Below are 22,003 nucleotides of genomic sequence, written 5' to 3' on the forward strand. Positions count from 1 at the left end.
CACTTCTGGGTACATATTTGAAGGAACTGAAATCACTATCTTAAAGAGATATCCACACTCCCATTTTTGTTACAACATTATTTACAATAACCAAGATATGGCAATGACCCAAGTTTCTGTCAACGATGAATGGATTATATGTATACGTACACGTATACGTATACGTGTATGTATATGTATACACACAATGTAATATTGTTTAGCCCTACAAAAAGGAAATCCTGCCATTCATGACAACACAGATAGACTAGGGCATTATGCTAAGTGAAACAAGTCAGAAAACAACAAGTATTTAGGCTTTTCTATGGTTTATGTTGTTCCTTCCACAAGTGTAGAGAATAGAGAACCCATGGTTAAGGGCTGATTCAGCCCACACAGTGTGTGTGTGTGTGTGTGTGTGTGTGTGTGTGTGTGTGTGTGTGTGTGTGTGTGTTGTAGATGCAGTGAGGAGAGGATACAACATCTTTTATCAACTGAATGGTTGGACCCATATGTGCTCGGAAATTCCTCTCCAGCAGACCCAGCCTCAGAATGACATAATTTTGATGTTTGGATACCAAGATTCTGATGGGCAAAGAGTGGTGACAGGCTTATTACTGTATGTGATCTGCCTCCACATGTGTTCCCTGTACCCCGGTCATGTGCAAGTGACAAGTCTGTGGAAATGCACCTGATTCAGTTCCCTTTTGCCTTTTGGGGTTCCTGTGTCTTGTTCCCTAAAGTGAACTCCAATACACGAGGTGCCCTGCTTTCTAACACCAAGATGTAACCTAGAAACCTCTGAACTTGGGAAATAGAATCCACAATGGTCTTTGTGACTATTTAATGCTTTTTATTGTCTAAAGCAGTTTGTTAAAGCTGCTAAATTCAGAGATTGTCAACTACGGTGAAGTGGGGAAAGTGTGGGAGGTGGATGTTGCCAGGCTAAGTGCCCTGCTCATTGTATAAGCTTGGGCACAGGGCTCCAGTCTTGAAACACTGCATGGAACGATTCAGGCTACAAGAAGAATGTCAAGGCTACAAAAAATGGCCAAAATGAGTAAGAGTTTCTACTTTCAGATTTCTAGTAAGGTCTATAGCAAGGGCTTTCCCTCTCCTTAACATAAGACTCACAGAGGTGCCTGGGTGGTTCAGTCAGTTAAGTATCTGACTCTTGATTTTGGCTCAGGTCATGATATCACGGTTCATGAGTTCAAGTCCTACATCGGGATCTGTGCTGACAGTGTGGAGTCGGCTTAGGATTTTCTCTCTCCCTCCCTGCCCCTCCTCTGCACTCTCTCTCTGTCTCTGTCTTTGTCTCTCTCTCTCTCTTTCTCTCTCAAAAAATAAATAAACTAACAAAACAAGTGGCTCACAGAACCTGTAGGATTTTTTTTTTGATTTTTTTTTAATTTTTTTTTTATTTTTTTATTTAAAAAAAAAATTTTTTTTTTAACGTTTATTTATTTTTGAGACAGAGAGAGACAGCATGAACAGGGGAGGGTCAGAGAGAGAGAGAGGGAGACACAGAATCCGAAACAGGCTCCAGGCTCTGAGCTGTCAGCACAGAGCCCGACGCGGGGCTTGAACTCACGGACCGTGAGATCATGACCTGAGCCGAAGTCAGACGCTTAACCGACTGAGCCACCCAGGCGCCCCAGGATTTTTTTTTTTTTTTTAAATCAAATTCAGACTGTATGAGACTGGCCAGCCTCTCACATACTCAGTCACTGAACTTTGTACTTCCATTTTCCCTTAAGTAATTTAATCCTTTTGGGGATGAAACTGTTGAGTGAAGCCCATTTGCCTTTCCCCAAATTCAACATATTAACTCTCTCCTGAAGGCCCTCCTCTTCAAAAGTAATTCCGGGATTTGAAGGGTGTCCTCACAAGCCACAGAGGAGCCAAAAGTTAGGTCTTCTCTCATGATTGCCACGTTACTGAATTTAATCCATGAAATTTAAATGTTAATCATTTTATTTCATTCGTTATGCTCCCATGTGCCAAAGAGTCAAATTTAGCCCTGAAACAACCAGAGATTAAATAGGACTCTGTGAATGGTCAGGGCCGTTTAATTTTGAGAAAGACCCTAACTGCATTTGAAGATTAATTTAGAATTTCTATCTCTGTAGATGACCTGTGAGTCAGCACCGTGGACACTGAGTGGAAAGCTGATGTTTCCTGAAATTCTTTTGCTCTCTAAATATCTAAGCATTTTGCAAATAACCAGTTTGATGCTGGGTTTAATATTTCTGTCTGGGATTGGCCTTCAGCAAAACTCCTGGGCAGAAAATGATATTTAATTACCCTTCCCCCCTTACTTTAAGCACTGAAGTTTCATTTGCTATGTTCTCTCCTCTCAAAGCTTTGGTCTTTGCCCATTGGGGAGAGATCTGACACCCTTTTGACAGCACTGTATTATTCCTGTGGAAGCAATATAAATGCCTTCTACAGAATAGCATTTTCTAGAAGCAGAAGACTTTTCACTTGTACCGTCTCACTTGTTTCTCTCAACAATCTCCTGGGCACACACTGGGTGTGCCAGGTCACATGTCCTTGTGAAACAGCAGAGGCCACTCTCAGAGGTCTCCCAGCCTCTGAGATTGGGTGATTTTCTTCCTCTTCTGATACTTCTTGGCTTTTGGCTTTGGGTAATATGGGGGTCCTCTCTGGGCTTTGATTCTCAGGTGTGACCTGGGATGTCTGGCAGTAGGGTGGGTGTGGTGGTGCACCAGATCATCTGAGTCCCACCCCGGCTGTCATGTCCAATTATGGCTGAAGGGAGACTAGAATCCAGCTCTCTGGATACCACTACCTGTGGTAGGCAGAATAATGGTCTCTCAGAGATATCCACACCGTGATTCCCCAGAACCTGTGGATGTGTTACCCACAAAGTAACATGTGCCTGCAAAAGAGTTTTGCAGATGTGGTTAAGTGATGGATCTTGAGATGGGAGAGATTACCCTGGATGACCAGGGACATCGATATAATCACCAGGGTCCTTATAAGAGAGAGGCAGGAGGGTCAGAGTCAGAGAGAGAAGATATACATATGAAAGCAGGGATCAGAAAGGAGAGAAGATGTTGGTTTTAAAGGTGGGGGTGGGGGCAGCTGGGTGGCTCAGTTGGTTGGGCATCTGACTTTTGATTTCTGCTCAGGTCATGATCTTACAGTTTGTGAGATCCAGCCCCACCTTGGGCTCTATGCTGACAGCGTCGGGCCTGCTTGGGGTTCTCTCTGTCCTCTCTCTCTGTCCCTGCCCCTGCTCATGCGGGCTTGCATTCTCTCTCTCATCAAAATAAGTAAATAAATAAACATTAAAAAAAAAAGTGGAGGGAAAGAGCAGAAGGCTAGGAATGCAAGTGTCCTCTAAAAGCTAGAAAAGGCAAGGAGACAGATTCTCCCCTGCAGCCTCCTGCAGGAATGTAGCCTGGCCAAACCTTGATCTTAGCCATGTGAAATTGATTTTGGATTTCTGACTTTCATAAATGTAAGGTAGTAGATCCATATTGTTTTAAGGCACAAAGTCTGTTGTAATTTGTTATAGAAGCAGTAGGAAACTGATATACTATCCCAGCCTTCAAAGCAACCCAGATGTTTCAGGATAGTGCTATTACTGACGTTCCTTCATAATTTTATGTATCTGTATCTATATATATTCTCTATATTAGCTGCTACAAGAATTAACATCTTTAAGTGGCTTCATGTATTTGTTTTCTACTTTCCCTTCAGCAATTACATGAGGAGGCTAAGAAGGACCCTCCCTAGTGGTCTCAGTTAATGAGTTTTACTTGATTCATTCAATTCATAAAACACAGAGGATATAGATGGATGAAGATACTCACAGATGTGGAAGACAGAACAGAAAAAGGCATATTGAAATCTTAGCTCTTTCAAGGGCAGCACATCGGCTAGGAGATAACATCAGAACTAGAGGAAACTGATTTGACCCTGCGATTATTTGTTTCTGTGACTTGTTTACACAGATAGTGATCCAGGTCATAATGCCAAGTTTCATTTGGGTGAACTTTGGTCACCCCAAATCACTGAAATTGTCACATTACTGAAATATGCTTGACAGAAGACATGTAGGTGATCTCATGGCACCTTTATTTTATAGTTAATTCCAAAGAAACAAAATCATTTTAGAGCAAATAATTTTACATTAAAATTGACATAACAGAGTTAATTGCCTCAAAGCCGTGATAGTGTGGCAGAGTAAGAGACCGAAGTGTATTTTGACTGAAGAGTAAGCCCATATAGATTAAATATAGCTTCTTCATTTAAAAACAGAACTTCATAAGCACTTTCTCTCCTTGAAATTTTAGAGGAACTTGCTAGGAGAATGAGGAAGATAAGAATGGTATCAGCATCTTTTGTGCTTTTTAATGATTTTGTTTTCAAGGTTAAAGGTTCATTTATTTTGTGGAAACACCAGTGGAAGCACACTGTCTCTTGCACACTCGTGCTTCCCTCAGCTCCTTTTCCAGCCCCAGAGGAGTGAGGTGATGAAGGAATCAGGGCTGAGTATTTTACCCAGAGGCCCTCAGCAGAGAGGGAGTGGGTAGTAGGGCTTTCAGAAACCAGTGGTTCTTGAGTCAGGTGTCGAGGGTTGAATCTCATGCCCCACACAACTTTCTACTGTCTCATCATTAGGCAAGTCTCTTAAACTCATGAAGCCTCCCTTTCCTCTATTTAAAAGGAGGACATTAAAATCAATGCCTATTGGGGTGCCTGGGTGGCTCAGTAAGTTGGGTGTCCGACTTTGGCTCAGGTCATGATCTCATGGTTTATGGGTTTGGGCCCTGCATCGGGCTCTGTGCTGACAGCTTGGAGGCTGTTTCTGATTCTGTGTCCCCCTCACACTCTATCTCTCAAAAATGAATAATAAACATTAAAAAATTTTTAAATTAATTCCTGCTTTATAGGTTTATAGTGAGGATTACATACATGTAACCTACTCAGGGCATATATGTTACATATATGTAACCTACTTAGGGCACCTTTAGGCACATGGTCAGCATTCTATAAACTGGTGTTATTATTCCCCAGGAAGGAGTCCATGAGGAGAGTGCTTTTGAACACTTCTTCACAATAGAATTGTAGGTTCTGTAGAACTCAAAGAAGGTTCCTACATTGTCCCTGTCAACCAACTAGCTATTGGGTGAGCTCGGGATGCTACACTCAGGGCAAGTTAATCAGTAATAGGGAGCAGAGTGGTATAGGGATGCCAAAAATGGGGAACCAATGGAACATACAGGATGCGTAGTTTCAAGAGAAAAAGTCTTCAGTAGTTATTTCAAACTTTCTGCACAACTTTCTCTCCCTTAGATTCCCTTATAGCCCCAAAGTGTTATTTACAGCAACAAAAGCCATTGTCCCATGCTCTGCCTTTTCTTGTCCTATTGTTAGTGTTAGGTCCACCTGAAATTATTGTCTTTAGTCTTAAATATTTTATAACATCATTTTTTCATCAGTGTAATTAGTAGATGAAGTCTGAATTCTTTACCTTGATTTTAAGATAAACTTGAGTTTATGTGTTCATTTTAATGTTTCACGAATTGGGATGTCTTACAAGCAACACCTTACAAGCAACACTTTAAATTTGTGAACTCAAGTCTCAAATAGGATTTTGCCATCACCCAGCAGGTCCACTGAACTCCTCCAGCATATTCACCTTCTCATTCACCAGAATGACAGATTTGTTATTAATTTCCTCCTCAGACATCCAATACCCAGTCTCCTTTCCCTCCTTCTTTGATGGACTCGCTTCATTTTTAAATAACGCAAATTTAGATGTTAACCCCACCTGCCCATTATGAAGTTTGTCAATCCATATGCGTCCAGAGATGTACTCTCTTTCATACTTTGATTATTTACTAAGGTAGGTTGAGACATAAGTGAAAGAGCTCGAGCATGTCAGTGGCTTCCCATGTGACGTGCTATTTGTCTCACATGGAGTCCAGTCCAGTGGAGCTTTTGTGCGACTTTCTGTGCAGCTCTCCTTCAACCAATGCTTTAGAGATTCACATCATTTTCCTGTTGTGAGGCCATCTTCAATACATGGCTTCTGTGGTCACCATAAAGGCAAAGACTGATGGCAGAGAAGGCCTAACAACTCTAGCTATGAAGTGACACTTCACTTATTTCTGTGTTCCTTTTGTTGCAGCCAATCACGCGGCCCTCTTTAGATGCAAGATACATGGAAAGTATAGTTGTATGATCAGAGAGAGGAATTAGCTTAGCGCATGGTTGGCTACATTGCAGGTGATGTATTCTTGCTCGTATAAAATGCAAACTCCTTCACTTGTCCTCTGTGTCGTATTCTTGGTCAACTTATTAGAAACTTTACTTTTAATATTATTACTTCTCCCTCCTGAGCAATTTTTCTTCTTCCATTAATTCAATACCATTAGTATAGAAATATGCTCTAGTAATCTCCTATCATAAAAACCAAAAACATTAACAAAGTACAATTCTTTGGTTCTCTCTTCCTCTTCAACTACCAGGTTTCTGATTGCATTCACACTTCTCCATCAAGAATCCCATTTGACTGTGCCTTCTGTTTCCTGACAGGATGCTATGTGATTCAGTCCCTGATAGGCCTTCTACAGAAGGGAGATCTTGGGTGTGGAAACTCACCTTAGAAACTAAGGTCTTCTATTTACATTTGTCACAATGGTGGTAGAGAATAGACACAGTTGGATACATTTCAGAAATAAAAAGTTGTGAAATCTGAAATTCAATATGGTTGTGCTAGCTTGTGACAAAGAATAACTACTTCATGCTGTGCAAAGGCAATCCTATGATCATTACCTCTTCTCTTACATCAGCAAATTTTACCTGCTCTACAAAATCATTGCCATCAATACTTCTTTTTTTTTTTTTTTTAAATTGACATTTGTTTATTTTTGAGAAACAGAGAGAGATAGAGCACAGGCTGGGGAGGGACAGAGAGAGAGGGAGACACAGAATCTGAAGCAGGCTCCAGGCTCTGAGCTGTCAGCACAGAGCCTGACGTGGGGCTCAAACTCACAGACTGTGAAATCATGACCTGAGCCGAAGTCAGACGCTTAACTGACTGAGCCACCCAGGTGCCCCTGTCACCAATGCTTCTTAAAAACAAACAAACAACAAACAAAAGCAATAACATAGAACTTTTCCTTGACCATGCATCTCTATTTAACCATCATTCTGTTATCCAGTGCCATTTAAAACTTGCTGAAGGAGTTTATACTCTTCCTTTGCTTCCTCATTATTATTTTCTCTGTTCTGTCCCATTTCATAGAACTTCTATCTCTACTTCTCCATAGACATTGCCAAAGATCTTAAATGTTAACAAATTCACGGGTGACTTCTGTTTTATTTCATAAGCAATTATTCTCTAAATCCTGGAGTCCCTGAGAGCTTTGTCATGACTGGGGCTTCTCTACTCTAACCACATTCTCTTCTTTATCCAAACAAAGCTTTAAGTGCTTTTTTATATACTGATATCTTCTCAACCTGTAGCTCCAGCCAAGATCAATCCTAGAACTCTAAAATCATATATCAACTGCTTACGCTTGATGTATTTATTTGCTATCCAACATGTGTGTCTACCTTACCATGGCCAAAGAAGAATTCTTGATGTATCCCCAGAGATCCACCTCCTCCTGGGGTCTTCATGCCGATAATTGGTACCACTGCCCGCTAAAATGGCCAATCAAGATGAATTCACCCTGAGTCATCTAATTTCCTCACTCCTACGTTCAGTGTATCAGCCAGTCATGCTAAGTCCTGTTACATGCAGGTCAAAAAACATACTCTAAACCCACTGCTTCTCTCCATATCCACGAATATCATCCAGGGAATGGCAGGGTGGTTAATAAGCTAGATTATTGCCGAATTGCCCTCACTGGTCTTTCTCCTTCCACTTTTGCAGCACTGGTCATTAACCAGTTGTGTATAAATGTCAGTTGTGCCATATTACTCCCCAAATTACTCCTATCATATGTAGAATGGTACCTGATCTCCTTAACCTGTGGGGAGATGCCCACCTGTGATGCAGCCTCTTTGTCTCTTGAGTTTCAGCTCTACCTCCTTTGTCTCTCATCCACCACACTCCAGAAACACTCGCTTTATTTTTATTCCTTATAAACGACTTCATTCCATCCGCAGGCTGCCGCTACTCCTGATGCTGAAGCTTTATTCTTTTGCCTGGCTGGTTCCTTCTTGTTATTTAGACTCCAGGTTAAATGACAGAGAGGCAGAGAGTAATTCAGGAATTACTAATTACTGATGAATATTAATTACCAATGTTAATTAATTTCTAATAGTGCTACTAATGATACTACTTAGCAATGACTAATTACTACATTTTTAGTATAATGCAACCATCCAATCATTCACTAATATATCGTCTTATTTTAATTTGGTACAAACCCTTATCACAATTAATTAGCTAACTTGCTTTTTGTGTATCTCCACCCCCTAAAAACTATCTGTTAGTAAAGATCTTGTCTACTTTGTTACCTATTGATTTCTCCAAAGCTTAGGACAATTCCTGGAATATTGCAGGTATGCCATAAATTTTTTCCGAAACACTGAAATGAAACTATGGTTAACACAGGATTAACATTGTATCTTCCAAGAAGTCATTACCTTGTGAATGCTTTGTCTTTGTTGGATTTTTGGGAAACACTGGGATGCAGATTGGCTATTTTAGGAAGTAGTTGGCATCAGTGATTAATATTAGAAGGTATTGTGGGTTGAATTTTGCCCTACCCCCAAACTCATAGTCCCTCAGAATGTGACTTTATTAGGAAATAGGGTCATTACAGATATAATTAGTTAAGATGAGGTCAAATAGGTAGGGTAGGTCCCTGATTGAATATGACTGGTGTCGTTAAAAAGGGAAATTCAGACAGACATCACATCGTGAGAAAGCTGTGTGCAGATGAAGGCAGAGGTCAGATGATGCAGCAGAAACCAAGGAACACCAAATATGGTCAAAGCCAACCAAAGAAGCAGAGATCAGATTCTTCCCTAGAAGATTCACAGAGCAACATCCAACACATTGATCTCAGGCTTGAGACAATGCTTGTCTGTTTTTATGTCACCCACTTTGAGGTACTTTGTTGGGGCAGCCTTAGCAAACTAATACAGAGGGTCATTCAGAGTTCTTTCAATTGAGGCAACAGGATGTGGCTCTTGTACCCCTACATCGACCAGTGGATGCAGTTTGTCAGTGGAAAGCGGTAAAACCTTGAGTCGGCAGCTTTCCGTAGCTGAGGGCAAGCGGTAGAGAGATTGTGAGTAGCCAGCGAGCAGGACCCCCAACAGCTGTGAGGGTGGGACTCACGGAGCTCCTCGGCGTTGCCACTGGAATGTATTTGCTCTGTATCATAAGTTGATAGGCCTTGCTGGCTGGTTTCTTGGGGAACTGACCAAAGGGAAACCCAAAGGATAGGCTGCAGCCCTCACTGCGACAGCTGCTCTTGAGAACACAGTGGCTCTTTGTCTCTCACCACCCACTCCAGATTCTCCAGCCCTTGTGTAACAACACTGGCCCAGGGACTCCTGAGAGACCCTCCAGGGCATCCCTGAGATGCCAAGCCGACTCCTTCCTGTGCCCACAGCAGCCCTACCTCCTTCTGATAATCTGCGTCAATGCTTAGCCGGTTGGGTTCCACCCTTCGTTGCCTGAGGAACCTGAAGTTGACCAGAGAGCAACCACACCATAAAGACTGATGGGGCCTTCCTGTGCCCCCCCCCCCCCCAGTGAAATCACTCCTTCTGTAGGAACCACTGGAGACTTGAGTCTACACAGTCCGTATGCTACCGAGCACCTACACCTGGCTAATGTACCCAAGGAACTGAAATTTTGATTTATTTTGATTCATTTAAATGTAGTGGATTACAGTAATGGGTAGGGCTCCTCTGGCCATGCAGTAGCTTGTCACTTTGATCTCTGTGTCTAGGGCTTGATCAGTTTTTTCTGCTCTCTTATGCTGTCATAATGAGATGAGAGGAGAATGTCTGCTTCGCAGGCTTTCACACTTCACCTTGCACTGCTGATCAGTCACCCTCAGGCTTTCCTGGTCTTTCCCCAGTGGCTTGATAACTTTCTGTACCACTCACCTGGTTCTTCTGTCCTTGCAATGACTGCTGCAAATGCATCGGCTGGTGGTGTCCCCTCCACTGGTCTCCCACCTCAGTTGTCACCATGGGGATGACAACTCAGTACAATTACACCTTGCACAGAGCTCCTGGGCCTCTGCTCAGCGCCAGCTTGCAGTCCTCGGGGCCAGCAGGCAGGCAGGGGGTGCTCAGTCAGCCTGCCTTGGAATTGGGCTCCTGGGATCACTCCTGCCCTGACTCTGTCAGGCTGGCTTCTCTAGGAGACATCCCAAAGGGAGTTTTGCACGCTGGAGGCTCAGTGGGGAGCATTCTCGGGAACGCAGCCTACAAGGAGGTGAGGCAGGGGAGCAAGAGAACTGTGTGTGATTCAGCTCTTAAGTGAGGCCTCAGGGGATCCCATGGAGCTGGGATGGTCGCTCAGAGTTGTAAATTGAGGCGCCAGAGGCCTTGGAGCCCCACATCGACCAGTCATTGTATGAAAGGCAGCTCCCTTTGAGCGCAGTTCTGAGACAGGGCCTTAGCCATGAGCTGTCTGTCGCAGCCTGCACTCAGACAACTGGGGAAGGTTGCCTCAGTCCTGAAAAGGGGATTCGGATGGCTCACCATGACGCACCCTCGATGTTTATTATAACCAAAGTACTTTAAAGCGGAGAAGCTATGGTGTACGAAGAAAGATTCTGGAAGTGTAGCAATCTGACCCCAGCCTATGATGCCAGTGTTCATGGAGAGCTGATAAGGCCTCTCAGCTTCGAACTCTGCCGCCACATCAGGAAGTAATCCGGTGGTGGTGGTAGTAGTAATCTGGTAATCTTGGCATCTGGGAGGGGAGTGACCTGGTATAAGTTGTGCCTCTTTCTACCTCTTGGGATTGTTGTGGGCATTGAACAGGTTAGTACACAGAAAGGGATGAAGAAAGTGCCCTTTGTGTGGTCAGTAAAAATTAGTATAGAAAACTAGTGCTTTCATCATTGATATTTGGTAGACAGACGGACTGGGTTTTCTAGTCCCTTGAGTTCTGTGTAGTTCTGTTGTTGTTTTTGTTGTTTTCTCAACAATATCCAGTGTAAGAAATAGCACACTGTTTGCCTTATTTTTATTTAAATTCATTTATTGTACTGTGAAGCATTGTAAACCTACATACCTACCCTTGCTATCAGGCCATGTTTGTTTGCTTGTTTATTTATTTAGAGAGAGAGTGGGGGGAGGGGCAGAGAGAGAGAGAGAGAGGGAGAGAGAGAATTCCAAGCAGGCTCCAAGCTCGGTGTGGAGCCCGATGTGGGGCTTGATCTCCGGACCATGAGATCATGACCAGAGCCCAAATCAAGTGTCAGACACTCAACCGACTGAGCCTCCCAGGCGCCCTTTATCTTTGCTTGTAACAGACTCAAAGAGTCTCAAAGAAAATAACAGACTCAAATGAGCCTCTGGCATGCCCTTCCCTGTTGCCATTTCATTTCACTCTCAGGTTCAGAGAAGACTAATCTTCTGAAATCAATGTCATTATTTCCTTGTAGAATATTGTCTATCATATTTCACAATTAATGTGAAGTGTATCAAATACCATGCATCCTTTTTCAAATTACTTTTCAAATTCAAAATTACATTTTTGAGGTAATTGAATAATATAGTATTGTGATGCATTTATCTGCTCTGGTTTTGGTGAGCAATTTGGTCATTTACAATGTTGCAGTGAATAGTCTTTCCAATATCTCCTTGAATGTATATACATATATATTGAACATATCAATCAATGCCTCTGGTCTAGAGTATGAAATTAGAAATGTAATCACTTCTTCAATGCAGTGCAAGTTGACAAGATTTGGAGGATTTACTGCTAAACCTGATGCACAGGTTCACAATCCCATCAGCAGTGTGAGAAGAGATGTTTCCAATCTTTATCTACACCTGGTACTATCAGACATCAGTATTTTTTTCTGTTCCAGTGGGTGAAATGCATCAATTATTTTAATTTGTTCTTCTCTGATTTTTAGTGAAGTTGAATACCTTTTCATTTGAGTATTAGGCGTATGTTAAATTGCTTATTCATATCCTTTGTGATTTCTCTATTTTTTGTCTTTATTAATTTATAGGAGTTATTTTTAGGTGTAGAGTATGGAACCTCTGTCATTTACATGGACAGCAAATATATTTTCCTTGTCTGAAGTTGCTTATTCACTTTATTTACTGTGCCTTTTTTTATACCATTTAAAAATAGTCATATTTATCACTATACCATTATTATCATTATCATGGTGTTATTGTTTGTACTTCTGATGCTCTGCTGAATAAATTCTTTCCTACTTTAGAGTCATACAAATATCCATTTACAGTTTTTCCTAAGCATATAAAGTGAAATGAGGTTTTTTGTTTGTGGCTTAATTGTTTCGTTTATGTTTATGCACCCTTAAATAAAAGTGATTAGATCTACAATTTACTTGCAACTGATTTTGTTGTTTAGAGTGTAGTAGGGCTCAGATTTTCCTGTGGATAAGTAGTTACCCAACCACCGTCTACTTCACTGACCTTTCTTTCCCCATACATCTGCAATTCTATCCCTACTGTATATTTCATTTCCATATCAGCATGTATCTGGGGTCTATGCTGTTCCAGTAATGTATTTTTCTAAACCTGCAGCAAAATTACTTGTAGTTTTGGGATAAGTCTTGCATTCTCTATAGGCATGTCCCACAACCTTATTTTTTCTTTCCTGAAAATTATATTTACTTTTCTTGGGCATTTACTGGGGGTGGGATTAGAGGGCAGAAAAAGGTTCTTCCCATTTCTTTAAACTAGGAGACATCAGGATGCACTCATATGTTGTTGATTTTGTGTAAATTATTAAACCTTCCATCCAATGTACATGTAGTGGTGCCCCAGAATAGACCAGAAATAGAACGTTTGTGGAGAGAATAACACTTCTTTCAAGATTTCTCCTACACTTACCCCTCCAATTTACCACATTTCTCTCTTTAAAAATATCTTCTTCTCTTATCCCATTGCCATCAAACACAGTGGGTTTGTGAAAGATTTGAAGTGAGTAGATGGTTTTTTTTTGTTTGTTTTATTTTGTTTTTAGTGCAGCATAGAGAGGAATAGGATGAAATCTTATTTGTATGGAAATAGAATTTTAAAATATTATGTCTAAATTAATCATTCAAGCATATATAAATAATAATGAAAAGATACAACAGAGACATCTATGAAAACTAAATATGTGTTCATCAAATCAATTCATATAATAGCCTGAAATTAATACAGTTTTCAAACCTTGCTGATTTTTTTATTTGAGTATAGTTGACACAGAACATTAACATTAGTTTCAGGTATGCAACATAGTGATTCAATATCTCTATATGTTCTGTCATCATACAACACTTTTACAGTACCATCCGCTATATTCCCTATGCTGTGTTTTTTTACACCCATGACTTATTCATTCCATAATTGGGAGACTTTTATCTCTCACTCCCTTTCACCCATTTTGCCAGTCTCCCCAGTCTGCCAACCATCAGCTTGTTCTCTGTATTTGTGGGTCTGATTTTGCTTTTTGTTTTTGTTTTTGTTTTTTTTTTTCAGTATATGAAATTTATTGTCAAATTGGTTTCCATACAACACCCAGTGCTCATCCCAAAAGGTGCCCTCCTAAATACCCATCACCCACCCTTCCCGCCCTCCCACCCCCCATCAACCTTCAGTTTGTTCTCAGTTTTTAAGAGTGTGTTATGCTTTGGCTCTCTCCCACTCTAACCTCCCGCTTTTTGCTTGTTTACTCATTTGTGTTTTTTTTTCTTTTTTTTTGATTCCACATATAAGTGAAACCACATAATATTTGTCTTTCTCTGACTTATTTCACTTAGTGTAATACCCTCCAGGTCCGTCTGTGTTGATGCAAATGGCAACATCTCCATCTTTTTTTATGGCCGAGTAATATTCCATTGCATATATATACCACATCTTTATCCATTCCTCTATCAATGGACAGTTGGGTTGCTTTAGTATTTGGCTATTGTAAATAATGCTGCAACAAATGTAAGGGTACATATATATTTTCCAGTTACTGTTTTCCTTTTCTTTGGGTAAATCCCCAATAGTGGAATTATTAGATCATATGATATTTCTATTTTTAACTTTTTTGAGGAACCTCCATACTGTTTTCCACACTAGCTGCATCAATGTCCATTCCCAAGAACAGTACATGAGGATTTCTTTTTCTCCGTATCTTTGCCAGCACTTGTTATTTCTTGTCTTTTTGATTCGGCCATTCTGACAGGTGTAAGGTGATATGTCACTGTGGTTTTGACTTGCATTTCTCTTATGGTGAGTGATGTTGAGCAACTTTTCATGTGTTTGTTGGCCATCTGTATGTCTTCTTTGGAAAAATGTCTATTAAGGTCCATTTTAAGCAGATGATGATTATTATTATTATTATTATTATTTGTTGTTGTTGTTGTTTTGGTGTTGAGTTATAGAAGTTCTTTATATATTTGTAACTTACTAGATACATCATTTGAAAAAATATCTTCTCCCATTCAGTAGGTTCACTATTTGTTATGTTGCTAAAAATGTTTTATATGAGTAATCAAACTAGGGTGGTTGATGAATGCAGTATAATTTACTTACAGTTCAAATAAATTAGGGATTCAAAGTAGTGTTAATTATTGGTTATTTTATAAGAAAGTGGCAGAGCATCAGGAAAAAACAGCGTCAGACAAGACCATTACAAATGACCTTCTGTTTTAGTCCAAAATGTAGTTTCAACATATCTAAAGCAGTTTTCAAAATTACTAGCTTTTATCACTCATATTTATTATTTTTATTTAATAGGCTCCCAACTATGTGATTTTAGGAAAAGTCTTTAATATTAGTTTCTATTTTACAGATGGAAAAAAATGGAGATACCAAATTACTTATGGTTTGGAAAAGACTACAAACGTGGTTTGGTAGAAGTCAGTGTTTAAGTTTGTCCTCTGTTCTTGCTTATTTTAGAACTTATGTTTTTGTCATTTTTGCCTCTGGTATTAATCATATTTTCCTTACTTATAAAAATGAGTGACTATCTACTGCTTACCTTAACAATAAAATTATATCTTTTAATAGCTAAGAAAATTAGATATTTTCACAGTAATCCTTCAATATTTCTTCCAGGATAAATGTCCTATTTATTTGCTTTCATTTAAACAAATCAAATAAAGTAAAACAAATAAATGGCTCATTTATTTCTCTCTAAGCTGACTTTGGTATGTGCATATCCTCCTGGACCTTTTACTTATTTCCTCTATTTCCCTATTGGTCAATATCTTGCCCTTTTGCACTTCTAATAAGTGACATATTGAGGAAGGAAATGCAGTAACTATTTGATTCTTGCTGCCAAGACTAATAACAGTCACTCTAGTAGAATATTGATGTGTTTATCTAAAATGAGCTTTTTTTTTTTGGATTACCAGTGCATTTCATTTATCATAGTATCCCAGTCCTCCATTACCACAAGTAACAGAGTTGATGCTCATTTAATCATCTCTTTCAAATATGCAGGTCATTCCAGAGCTAAACTGTAAGTAAAAGAAATGGATATTGCTGTAATTGAATAGGTAAATTGGCAGAGGGCATAGTATACAAGATAAATTAGGAAGCAATTGACAGTAAGTACAATTTTTTTTCCCTGACATCAGAAACACAGCATGAAGAAAGCCAATTAAATCGAACATCTCATCAACCTATTAACAAGTATACAATTACACTTCAGGGTTTATTTTTCCAACATTTGATTTAAAGCACAGTGTTAGGGAAGTGATAGGTAGGTAGGTAGGTAGGTAGGTAGATATACATATCTACATATTTTGACTTGACAGCTTGCATCTAAATAGCCTGTTGCTACTTAGCCTAGGGATTTAAAACAAATCAAGTCAAACCATGGGAAGATGTCTGATACACTAGATAATAGCAGGAGGTGGTCTTTTGGCCATTACAGAGTCAAAAAAAATTTGGAATCTGAGTGATTTTACACGGAATAAAATCCTTTGGTGTTTTGGAACTCCATAGCCCCCACTCTTGCATGTTGTCTTGTACTCACACGCTTCTTTCACTTGCCTTCCCAGGCTGACCCTCGAAGTCCTTTGAGTGCATTACTGCCTGTTCTAGATAACTTAGATCTTCTCTAAAGAGTTCAAAGCCTCAACTGCTATTTCTTTGGGGACAATTTCTGTAATCACAACTCACCACTTGATCTACCTGAGGTGTCATTTTAATAACCAGAAAACTAGAGCAAAAAATTACATACTAGAATGTGCCTTAAAGCAATAGAAGGTCCAGGGAGAGAAAAAAGGTAAAAGTGGGGAAAGTTTCTTTTCTTTCTTTCAGTTCTTCCAAACCAAAGTAGACCAAACAAATTCAATTTTCCCCTGAGGAAAAAAGTAAATGGTACAATTAAATACTTATCGCCCCCCCCCCCCCAAAATATTCCTAAAAGATGTTTCGTATTCTTAGCCATTTCTCTGTTGTAGGTAACATCCTTTACCCTGAGGCTATGAGACGATCAAGACCCTGATCCATTCAATCATCAGTCCGTCATGTAACATGTTCTGTTTGACATGGACAGGTTTGTGGGCATAACATCGTAAGGCCAGAAAGGGACCCTGCCTTCATGAAATGTGCAGTCTATTTAGAAGACCAGAAATAAGTGAAATGTTTACACACACACACACACACACACACACACACACACACACACACACAATAACTGTGCTAAATTCTCAAGTAGTGCATGGTGTTATGAGAGCCTATAAAAAGGACATTTGATTCTGGGAAGTTGGCAAAGACTTCCTTAGCAGGTAATACTTGAGCTGAGATTTTAAGGATGAATAGGCATTAAGTAGGTAAAGTTAGATGTTTAGATGAACAGGCATTGATGGGCTAAGCTAAGAATTTGGATTGGCCCATGCATTTCAGTTAGAATATTTGCAGAAAATGACCCTTCTTCAAATTCTTCAATTTCAGTAACTTAAATCTTTATTCCCTTAGTGTCCCTCACTCATGGTACCTCCAGGGACCTTGGCCACCTTCATGATTTCTCCATGAAAGCCTCCCTCCTCTTACCTTCCTCTCCTTTTTTCTCCCACTCTCTCTGTTCTGTATGCCTGTCTCTCCGCCCATCTCTCCCTGTTCCTTTACTCTATCAGCTACCATGTCAGTACCTGATCTCAATTAGACACCTCTTCTTATAGATAGTCATTTTATAAATCATTCTGTAACATGTCTATGTCATGCCCTGTAATGGCTGCTTGATTGATTTTTCATTTCCCTCAAAGGTCCAATATCATTTTCCAAGATGGCCTCTCTTCTTACTCCCAGAAGAGAAAGAACGAATTTGATTTCAATTTTTAAAAGTTTTTTGGGGGCGCTTGGGTGGCTCAGTTGGTTAAGCGTCCGACTTCAGTTCAGATCATGATCTCACAGCTTGTGGGTTCAAGCCCTGCATCGGGCTCTGTGCTGACAGCTTAGAGCCTGGAGCCTGCTTCCAATTCTGTGTCTCCCTCTCTCTCTGCCCCTCCCCCACTCATACTCTGTCTCTCTCTCTTAAAAATAAATAAAAATTAAAAAAAATTTTTTAAGTTTTGCCCTTCCACCTCAAAATTCCCCAGTGTCATTACTAATTACTCTACCTTCCTAGTTACAAAAGAAAAAAAAAAAGACATTTTCCTTTCTAAAGCTGTCACCTGCCTACTCTCTTCACAACTCTAGACCTAAATCCATGAAACATTCTCCCTTTTCCTTTTCTCTTACACCTTAAACTTGGCCTTGCTACTGGCTTTTTACCATATCACTCAAGTGTTCTCTTCCTTTTTCTCCCCCCTCCCCATACATATGCACAAAAATTTCCTTGTCTATTTCAAGTTTCCCTTTTAACTATAATCCGTCACTTTCTCTTTATGTCTCTTTAAGCTGCCCACTTTCTGACAATATAATAGGATTTTTTTTCTTCACTTCTTCCACTTTTTAGTACATCAAATAATATTTCCACCTTTTAGCATTTTACTCTTTTGAGCTGCACTTTCTTATTATTTCAGTAAATAAGGTTGTTTACATCTTTTCCATGTTTCCAGAGAAGCTTTGGCTCCACTCCTGACTGAAGTGAGAATTGTCTTGATAAAATATATGACAACAGATTCTGTTCAAGTTCAAGGGAAAGGAGACACATGGGTGGTTGATAACACACATATCGTTCATACACCAAGACCACACAGAAGGAGCCAATTCTCTCAACTATGGACATTGGTTTTATAAAAGAAAAAGCCAATTCTCTCTCTTTCTTAAATTTTACTTTAGAGAGACAGGGAGAGAGTGTGTGTGTGAGTGGGGGAGAGAAGAAAAGGGGGACAGAGAGAGAATCTTAAACAAGCTCCATGCCCAGTGCAGAGCCTCTGATGCTGGGATCACGACCTGAGCTGAAATCAAGAGGCTGATGCTCAACTGACTGAGCCACCCAGGATCCCCATCAATTCTCTTTTGAGTCAATTTTGGAGAACATACAATTATAGCAAATATATTTAGTCTGAGTGCAAAGGTATTTTCAACAGGCAATTTTGTTCCCTAAATAATTTGTTGTTATTCTTTAGACAAAGCAGCATCGCTAAGAGGTTTTATTTTATTTTATTTTATTTTATTTTATTTTATTTTATTTTATTTTATTTTATTTTATTTTATTTATTTATTTATTTATTTATTTATTTATTTATTTATTTATTTATTTATTTTTGCTAAGAGGTATTTTGACATCTGATCTGCCGATGGAACTGACATACAGATGCTTGGAGCACAGTGTGACAATTTGCTAAATGAGGCAAAGGCCAATGCAAGTATCTATGTGAGGATCTAAACCTGGGGTGGGTGGTGGGGGGGCACTTGGACAGAGTAAAGAAGGCAAGAAACAGCAGAAGCAAACATCAAGGTGATTGGGATGAGTCCTAGGTCTCCTGACTTATTCCCTGAGTTTCTTAGTCTCACCCTCCATACTCTTTAGATGGTCTGTTTTCTCTTCACTGCCTCTCCCACTGAGGAAGACCTATTACTTGCAGTAAAGGATTTTGAGGGTCTTATTAAGAAAATTCATTATTAGGGTGCCTGGGTGGTTCGGTAGGTTAAGCGTTTGACTTCGCCTCAGGTTGTGATCTCACGCTTCGTGAATTCGAGTCCCACATCAGGCTTTCTGCTGTCAGAGCAGAGCCCACTTCTGATCATCTGTCCCCCATCTCTTTCTTCCCCCCAACTTGTGCTCTTTCAAAAACAAATAAACATTAAAAAGCAATATTCAGTATTGCCTCAAAAAGTTTGTGATATCAAGATAGATTCCTAGAGATAACATTGATTTCTAACTCTATTCACTAAAGGCTACTCTGAGAGTTGGAAAATTTTTCTTGGCGAAAAAAATACCGTTCACTTCTCTCATACAGGTAATAGTCTTGTCATTTTACTCAAGCTTTACAGAGTTCATTTAATACATTTCAATTTCCTGTTTTAATTTCTTGGCAGGATATCATAACACTAGCCTTTGTTTTTGTATGAGAAAGCCCTTTCATGGTTCCCACTGTGTGCCAGTTTTATGTAGGGGAGATGTCGGTGAAACCATCTCCTGTGGTTGGTCCCCACTCTCTGCTCCTTCCTTTATAGTCTCACACTTGGAGAACTCACCTACTCTTACAGGTTCACATTCAGTGGCTACATACACAGATGATTCCAGCCTTCAACTCACAGGAAATTCCACTCTTATGTCTCAAAGTACACATTGGACCTTTACACTTTTATGTAAATCTTTCTTCATAAATCAGTATACATCAGATTAGTCTCCATGTTCTCTCTATTAGTGGGTACTACAAAATTATGAATTGTATTCCATGATGAAGACACTGACACACAGATATTTATTTAAAAACCTTTCCTGGGACACCTGGGTGGCTCAGCTGGTTAAGCACCCAACTCTTGGTTTTGGCTCAGGTCATGGTCTCATGGTTCATGAGTTCGAGCCCCACATCAGCTCTGTGCTGACAGTGCAGAGCCTGCTTGGGATTCTTTCTCTCTTGATGTCTCTCTGCCCCTCCGACTCTCTCTCTCAAAAACAAACAAACAAATAAACAAACACATTTTATTTAAAATAAAATAAAACAAAATAACATAAAATAGAATAGAATAAAACAAAACATTTCCTCAGATAATAAATTATACCATTTGCTTCGTCTGGACAGCTGTAAGATCTCAGGCAAGTTACTGCTGAGGTTTGGCGGTGTAGGCCCCCAAAGTCTCCTGGGCTCTGAAGCCAAATCTGGTCTATATCCTGCTGAGAGCAGTCTGTGTGAAGTGAGTTTGTCAGGCGTGAGGAGTAGCCTTGTGTTACTGAACCAACTTTTGTAATCAAATAGTCTTGATACTGAATAGAGAGGCTACTTAGAAACTTAGTGCTTATTTCTTCCAAAGTTACTTCTCCATTATTAAAAAAAAAAAAAAAAAGCCTCCTGCACATTTGCACCAGATTGAAAGTTAATAGAAAGTTCTTCCTCCAGATATGTCTTTAGGTGAACCTGCCTTATGTGTTCCAAATTAGATTCTCTCCTCAATTTCCTTGTCTCTTCTAAGGATATTACCATTTTTCCAATTACTTTCACTCAAAACCTTGGAGTTCTCTCTGACAGATCTCTGCTTTTCTCAGGATGTCAAAAAATTAAAAACTTCTTGCTGTTCCCCCTGACACCTTCTAAATCTGGGCCTATAGTGATTCATTTTTATTCCACTCAGCAAACCATTTGACTGGATTTCAAGAATATTGTCCCCACACCAAAACTCATCTGTAATTATGACACCAAAAAATATCTCTCAAACAATATGTCACTCCTCGGCTGAAAAATCTAAATTCTGCCTCTGTTACGTTTCAAATCAAGACTCTCCTTGCAAAGGTCTCCAAACTCTTTATTTGCCCTGTTTTCCATCTTACTTCCCAATCTTTTATTTATTTTTTATACTTTTTAACGTTTATTTAGTTTTGAGAGAGACAGAGAAAGAGTGTGAGCTGGGGAGGGGCAGAGAGAGAGGGAGACACAGAATCTGAAGAAGGCTCCAGGCTCTGAGCTGTCAGCACAGACCCCTATGTGGGGCTCAAGCTCACAAGCTGCAAGATCATGACCTGAGCTGAAGTTGGCCGCTTAATCATCTGAGCCACCCAGGTGCCTCTTGCCGCCAGTCTTTTCTAATGTGAAGCCTCTATTCCAGTAGGGCCAGTATCCTGATTCTCCTTGGATCCAGAGTTTTTGTTTTTGTTTTTGTTTTTTTCTTCCTTTAAATTCTTTCCATCTCTCAGTGCCCTGATTCGATCCCATATCAAATTTGAAGCTTAGACATCCAGCCTAGTAGTTATCAACAAGCTCTCAACATCTCTCAACTCCTACATTAACCCCAGCCCTAGTCTAAATAGGCACTAATTATATCCTAAAGAGAGTATAGTTATATGGTAAAAAGCTGCCTCAGCACATAAAATTTACCCTAGAGTCGGCTGGGTCTTGGGTATCTCAGACCCTCATATTTTGCTGCCTGGCGACCTACCTCTCCAGCCTTATCCTTTATTTCTGAACCACAGTCTTTTCTCCCCTTTTACTAAATCTGACTATGTATGTCGCAGACAATGAGTCTGGAGTTCTCTCTTGTCCAGAAAGAGAGTGGGTGCAGAATTGAATATGAGAGACGCTAATGTCCAGGAGGAGACAAGAGCCCTGAACAGGGGTTTCGTCTCCATACTTACTGAGCTCACAAGATATTACTCACGTGGTGAACGTGAAGAAAACAAGATCTTACACATGTGAATATGAAGAAAACAATCAGACAGTAATTGTTAACTTGTGTGTGTAAGAAGCAAAGGGTCTGGGGG

The sequence above is a fragment of the Panthera pardus genome, unplaced genomic scaffold (genome assembly GCF_024362965.1).
Source record: "Panthera pardus isolate Hobbes unplaced genomic scaffold, ASM2436296v1 HiC_scaffold_22, whole genome shotgun sequence".
NCBI classification, from domain to species: Eukaryota; Metazoa; Chordata; class Mammalia; order Carnivora; family Felidae; genus Panthera; species Panthera pardus.